Raw genomic sequence first — 7157 nt, 5'->3', positions numbered from 1 at the left:
AAACAGCTAGTAATGAAAGCATTCACGCCCACACTCACCCACATGCTCACAGGCCCGTCTGGCTCAGGCATGCCATGTGCCCAGGGAGAGAGAAGCAGGATCTTTCCCACCCCGTCTCCCTCCACCAGTGCCAGCCCCAGAGCTCAGAAGCCTGAGTCAGGCCTCGAGTATCAGGAGGCTTTTCTTTCACCCGTACCCTAGACTGGGACAGGGCTGCTGGCTTTGGAATGGCCCGAGCATATGGGAGACCGTGGTGGTCACCACTCCTCCTGCAGCACGCAGCGAGGCGATTGCTGGGACCATGGCAGGAAGCCTCGGAGCCACTGAGGCTGGGGGAGCACCCTGTCTGTCTATCTTCAGGAATTGGCTAATTTCTCCCCATACAGCTTCTCTGGATGTGTCATGCAGGGCCGGCACCATCCGTTTTCAATCTCCCTTGCTACCATGGCATGTGTGCACCCACGTGAAAGCATATCCAGCCATGAGGACAGTTGACCCTGCTTCTACCTGCTGTTGATGATTCCTACGCCTTCTTCTGCAGCAGGCGGGTGCCAGTAGAGACAGGATCCTGGATGAGATGCACCCTGGATGGGACAGTCCTGAGGGCAGGTGAGTGATGCCCTGAGATCCTGGCCTCATGGTGGAAGGCAGCGCCCTGATGGTCTGTGAGGTAAGCGCCCATCCTCATTGAGTCTTAGAGAAGTGGGGCTGGAAGGGACCTCCAGAGGTCACATCTCATCCCACCCCTTGCCTGAGTCAGGATTAGCCCTGTCCAAAGCATCCCGGACAATCCATAATCTAAAACTCCACATAAGATAGTCATTAACCCCGACCCAGCACAGACCTAACATCCAAACCTGCCACAGGGAAAGCAGGGGGACCACGGCAGCCAGTGTCCTGCTGCTATGAAATGCAGACAATATACGCTTGCGAGATCCTTGGTAGAGGGCCATCTCTTCCTCTACAGAGGAAAACAAACCCCTTCCCCAGTCCCTACCAATCTGACCATGGGCTAAAACTCCTTCCTGATCCCAGATATGGCATCGGTTAGACCCCAAACAGAGGGGCAAGACCCTCTAGCCAGGAATGTCTGGCTTTGGTGCCATCAGGAGCATTGGCAGAGCCCAGTCAGTCCCCAGCCTTGGCTGTAGACAGCAGGCAGTGCCTCTGAGGAAGGTTTTTAAACACCCTGACATGTAGCAGAAAGGGTGTGGGGAGGTGTGGGAGCAAGCAGCAAAGCCCAGAACCCTGGAAAATTCCCATGGTAGAACATAGGCATCTCTACGCCTAGATCATCCCCACTAGTGGCTGTTCAGGCTCTCCTTGAACACCTCCAGTGACAGAGTCCACAGCTTCCCTGGACACCTATTTCACTGCCTCCCTGCTCTCACCATGCAGAAGTTTCTCCAGATATCCAATCTAAACCTACTTTGCTGCAGCTTCAAGCCATGGGTCTGCATCCTCCTCTCTTCAGCGAGAGAGAAAAGGCGCTTTCCCTCTCCTTTATCATGGTGGTCAGACCCAGTGGCCACCCTCCTGGCTCTCCCCGCATGAGTTGTTGCTGTGGCTTTGCTCTCTGCCATGCATGGCGTATAGTGACATGTGTGTCAGGAGCATGTTGTAGCTCAGTGAGCTCCCAGCAGAGATTAGAGCCTCAGCTGCACAGCCCCCCAGAAGGCTCCTGGGTTCTGCTGTCCCCCTGGCTCTCCTCTCCTCCCCAGTCATCTGCCTCCAGTCCCATGTCTTCTCATCCAGCTCCACAGCTCCTACCCCCTCCCCTGATGCCCAGCTCCACCTCATCTCCCTCTGCCAGGGGCCAGAAACCTTCCTGCCCTCCAGGGCCCTTCAGAGGCACATCACCACTGTCTGAGATGTGAGCTCACGAGTACAGGAGCTGCTACAATGGCAGGCCTCCTTTTTCCATATCCCCCAGCTGTTCACACCAGGCAGGTCATCAAGTAGCTAGGCCTAAGCTCTCTGCAGCAACTCATGGCTCAGGGAGACTTTGCAGAAGCACTGAGCACCCCGTGTCTGCAGATGTGGCTTCTTTTTTGGCATAAACTGTACCACCCACAACCATTTGTGCCGCTTGAACAGGCAGGCTCTGGGTTCGCAAATCACCCTCTTTTTGACATGTGCATTTCCCCTCCTTCTACTGTCCTTCAGGCCCGAGGTCACCACCACTGCAGTTCCAGGTAACGAAAATGCACGGAGCACTGAAGCCAGGGCCCAGCCTCACTCCTGCTTCTTGTTCTCCTGGCTGCAGATACATCATCAATTAAATAACAGCATGAAACCACCGTGGGTGCGCATGTCATGGAAGCAGGACCCAGCTCCCCTGGCGAGGCTCCTGTAGAGGGAAGGGCATGTGCTCACGCTCCATTTCAGGAACGGATAACTTTTATTAGCAAGAAAGCAGGATGTTATTGTGCAATTTAACTCAAGTGCCTCCTCTGCCCAGCTGCCGTGCCTCTGCCTGGCCCCCAAACACTGTTGATTTTCTAACCTCCACATTTTCAATAAAGTCCTATCCAAATATACAATTCCTCTGGCTCTTCAGACCTTTTCTGCCCGAGTTTGGATACACCCTGGGGAAGCCTAGCATGTGTCCATCAGGCAGAGGCCCCATCACCTACCCTAGGTTGAGCAGAGGAGCAGGGCTTCTCACAGCAGCCCTAGCGAGGGTGAAGCTCATGGAGGACCCAGAGAGAAGGGGCTGTCACCTGGTTTGTCAGCCAGGCATTATGGGCCTTGTAAGGAGTGGCCTTTTGCATTTCTCCCTGCCCTCCCCACTTCTCTGGGGCTAAAGGGTGACAGGTGCGATAGAAGGAAAAGGAGCCCAGCCTGTGCCTCCCCATGTGCTGGCCTGAGCATCAGGGAACATGCCCAGCTCATACTGCCTGTGGGGCAGTGTCCCCAGAGGGTACTGGCCCAGCCTTCCCCTATTGCTATGGATGTCCAAGGGCACGTGTATACCCCGTCAGGCTCACATGCTCACTTCAGGTCAGCAGGCTGTAATGCTCCCCCATGCACCTCTCTGCATTTCACCCCAGGGATCCCTTCCTTGGGCTCAGCATGTCTCTACTCACCATTCAGGTCTGTGATCTCAAGTAGCTGGAGATACCTCCTTGCAGCTATGACTGAGAAGCTAAGGTGGTGGAAATGGCTGGGGTTTGAGATGGACCCTCTTCCCAGCTTGCTGGCTGTTGTGGACTCCACTCTCAGGCAGCATGCCCTGTGTATGGAGCCTCGTTTCCATACCAAGGACTACACTGGCACCTAGCTCCTTCTCTGGATCAGGCTATGTGCCTCAGTTTCCCATCTGCACATGAGGGATGATAACACTCCTTATATTATCTGTCCCACCAAGGGCATAAAATCTTTGGGGCAGGCTCTCTGTGTAGGGAGGGCCCCATGTCAAGAAGGGTCAAGATAAATGCCACTAGCAGAGATGAAACAACGGGGTAGCAATAATAGTAGGGATGGCCAAGCCTTTTCAAAAGGAGCTGAGGTCTCAACAGCCAAGGATACCACTGCAAAGTAAAGAAGCCTGAAAGCAATGGGCAGCGTTTGTATATGGCTCTTTGCAAATTCGGCCGTGGCTGGCTGGGTGGCGGGGTGGAGCAGGAAAGACAATCTCCACTAATTCAGTTAAAAGCAGAGGATCGCTCGGGGGCTGCTCACCAGGAGAGGGAACGAGAAACGCTGCCGAGAGGATTCTGTTCTGCCGAGTGTTGTGCATTTGTAACCTAGGCAACAGATGCTTGCAGCAATATTTAGCACCAGGTTAGTGTGCACAGGGACCTTCTGGAGTCAGGCTGCAGGCATGCCGGTGCCTTGGTTTCACAGAAAAATAACTGCATTTGTTACATCTTGTGGAGCCCAGAGGGAAAGGATTCTCAAGTCTCGGCTTGAGTGCCTTGAAAAAAAGCAGGGCAAGCAATCACCCTTGCTCTCCTAGACACAGTGCTGGGAAAGAGGAAGACCGAAGCCTAGAGGTGATTGAACGAAGGCATAAAGCAGAGGAGGAAAATAGCATGAGAACAGAACTGAAAAGAAAGGGAACCCCCATGGAAAGAAAAACAGAAGACACATGGGTGGTAAAATAAAGCCCTTGGAAATATGGCACTTACCCAAGCAGTGAGGGAGAGCTTCTGAGGTCAGGACATCTGTTGATTGTAACTGTCATCATCACCAATGCTATTAGTCTGATACTAGTTCCTAGAGGCTCCAAGCCAGGGACAGGAGGCCATTGTGTTATATGCTGCACACACATAGCAGAAATGAGCCCTGCCCCAAACAGCTTATTTGTAGGAGCTCACAAGCAAAAGCAATAGCCACTGTCTCACAAACTGCCTCCCTTCACCCCACAGCTGTAGGCTAGCTGCATTTTGGATCATTCTTTACTTCTTGTGTGTCTGAGTGACACCTCACATTGCAGGACACTTAACATAAAATATAGCCAAAAATCATCATAACCAACCAGCATACTCCTAACCTTCAACTGTGTATTTTGTTACGGAAATTATGGCTGAATAATCTGACCCTCCCCATAAGTCTGATCCAAAACCCATGGGCGTCTCTCTATTGACTTCATGGGGCTTTAGAACTGGCAATAAAAGTTGCCCTCCTCTCGAATACTCAACAAGTCAGGAATTTTTCAACAAAACTTGTTTTCCATTGGGAAAGGCTAGATCTTTTAATTTTTTTTTTCCAAGGGGAGAAAACAGTTGATTCGAATGAGGTTTTCATGCTAAATCTCTCTTCTTCTTTTTTGGAAGAGTTCCAAAATTGTCAAAACATCTTGTCACAAGATTTTTTAAACAGAAAAATCTTTTTTGTTGTTGTTATTTTCAGATTTGTTCATTTCTAATGAGACATGCACAAAACCCAGGCAAAATCCAAACAAAATGCTTTGAAATAACTGAAACAAAATGTTTTGCTTCACCGAAAACATTGGCACAGATTGTTTTTTTAAAAGAGATTTCCCCTTTTCATCCTAATTATAGCAGGATCATCTTCCCAAGCCTTGAAAAGTGCTCTGGCCCTGGGAAAACTGTTTATTGCCCAGTCATGCCCATTATATCAGATGTGCAGGGTGGTGAGACACAAAGGAGCATGTTTCTGTGCATTATGGGCCGGGCGTGACAAGACTCAGGTGGAGGGTCCCTCGGCCCCGTTGCAGTCAGACCTGCCATCCCAGACCCACGCAGGAACGTCCCAACCCCCCCACACGCCATGGCTTGCTGGAAAAAAGAGAGAGGTAATTGAGGAGGCATCTTGCCTATGCTCAAAGCAGAGGGAGGAGGAATGAAACCTAAGGCAAGGTCTTAGTGCCTGGCAGGACTCTTAGCATCTACTGGGTCATGAGTGTCATATTGGACCTGGCCTGTTCCAGGCCCTGGTCACTCTCATCTAAACACCATCTCTCTTCTTCCTCAGTCTGTCCCTAGCTCTGTGCTGCTCCCAGCCCCCTGCCCCTTCAGGGACTACCGCCCAGGACCTCAGGCTTTGAAGCTATATTGCCCAACCCCTTAAGGCACCAGAGCTGGTCCTTTGGACCTGACCCCAGTTCGGTTCCTGTCCTCAGACTGTCCTGCCTATGGCCCTAGCCTTCATTTTGGGAAGGGTATCAGTCAGGATGTTGGGGCACCCTGTTATGCCGCCTCCACCTCTCCCCTTATGGCCACTCCCATCCCACCAGGTATGCGTTACACAACAAAAAAGGGGAAAACCTCCACTTTAAATTTCTTCCTGCCTAAACAGACACTGTCTTCACTCAGGGCTTTGCCCACTGGCTTGCTGCCCAAAAGTAAGGAGCAAAGGAGACCCCTCAGTAGAAACTTACTCCCCCTCTGGGGTTACTCACAGTGTCCAGCAAGGCCTCCCATCCATCAGGCAGGATCAGTCCAGCCTTGTCCACATCCAGGGCTTGACTGCCCCTCACTTACTGCTGGGGCAGACTTTTATCTCTCCTAGCCATGCCCCCTTCCAGTCATGGGACCTAGTCAGGGGCACCTGGCCCTTGCTGGCTCAACAGGGTCTTTCCTCTCCAACCTTCATAACAGGGGCTTGACTCCCTGTTGAGCAGAGGTGCTTGTCCCTGATATTGTGATTAACAATGCATAACCCCTCCTGCTAGAATCAACTGAAAATGTTGCAGAACTTCCCATGTGTTGGTTGAAATTTTCCATGCCAGATGTCTGCTTTTTTGGATGGGGGGGAGGTGTAGGAGATGTCAGCCAATTCAGTTCAGCTTTCCTAAGGATGAAGCCGGGGGTGGGGGGAGGGGTGGGGGGATGGAAATATGTTATTTTACCCAGGTGAAAAAAATAGTCCTGCTGATCTTTTCTTTGGAAAGCTCCAGGTGCCCCCAAACTCTGTAGGCTTGGAATTTGGCAGGGATGTGGCCTTGGTGTCAGAGACACTCCTTCGCTGTCTCTGGGAAAAACTCCACCAGTCTGGCCAAGTTATAAAGTTCTGAAAAATTACAATCCACCATGCTTGGTGGTAACTTCTTAGTTGGCTAGCTCAAATTGATGAAACTCCATCCCCAGTGAGTATGCTTCATCCCCTTGTGGCATCTATATTTGATTTCATAGACATTTGGTCTGGAAGGGGCCACGGAAGATCATCGAGTCCAACTCCCCACCCAAAGGGCAGGAAGTCAGCTGGGGTCATAAGATCCCAGCAAGATAAGCATCCAATTTACTCCTGAAGGTGTTCAATGTAGGTGCTTGAACCACCTCCGATGGCAGGCTGTTCCAGACCTTGGGGGCTCAGACAGTAAAGAAATTCTTCCTTATGTCCAGCCTGAAACAGTCTTGCAGTAGTTTATGACTGTTTGACCTCGTCATCCCTTGGTGCGCTCTCGTGAACAAACATTCCCCCAGATACTGGTGGTAACCCCTGATAAACTTATAGGTGGCCATCAGATCACCCCTGACCCTGCACTTTTCCAGGCTAAAGAGCCCCATGGCTCTCAGCTTGTCGTCGTAAGGTCTGTTTTCCTGACCTCTGATCATGCGCGTGGCTCTTCTCTGGACTCTCTCAAGCTTCTCCACATCCTTTTTGAATTGTGGAGCCCAAAACTGGACACAGTACTCCAGCTGCGGCCTCACCAAGGCTGAGTACAAGGGGAGAACGGCGTTCTGGGA

The 7157-nt window shown here is 51.4% G+C and overlaps 1 protein-coding gene across 4 annotated transcripts in view; it reads left to right on the top strand.

The window, feature by feature from the left end:
• LRRC3 (leucine rich repeat containing 3) overlaps positions 1–2543 on the top strand; it is an 11985-nt gene extending 9442 nt beyond the window's left edge. Inside the window, exons 3-4 of one of the 4 annotated variants that reach the window (XM_019512710.1) lie at positions 542–609; positions 2167–2543. The gene's annotated coding sequence lies outside the window, so the exon portion shown is untranslated. Of the gene's footprint in view, positions 1–386; positions 671–2166 lie in introns of all 4 variants that reach the window. The other 3 variants (XM_019512719.1, XM_019512694.1, XM_019512703.1) reach the window with 3 other exon arrangements.
• The last annotated feature ends 4614 nt before the right edge of the window (positions 2544–7157 follow it).

This window comes from Gavialis gangeticus, unplaced genomic scaffold (genome assembly GCF_001723915.1).
Source record: "Gavialis gangeticus isolate Ggan-Ray unplaced genomic scaffold, GavGan_comp1, whole genome shotgun sequence".
Classification (NCBI taxonomy): domain Eukaryota; kingdom Metazoa; phylum Chordata; order Crocodylia; family Gavialidae; genus Gavialis; species Gavialis gangeticus.
The sequence above is the reverse complement of the archived record's forward strand: the minus strand, read 5'-3'. Positions and strand labels throughout refer to the sequence as shown.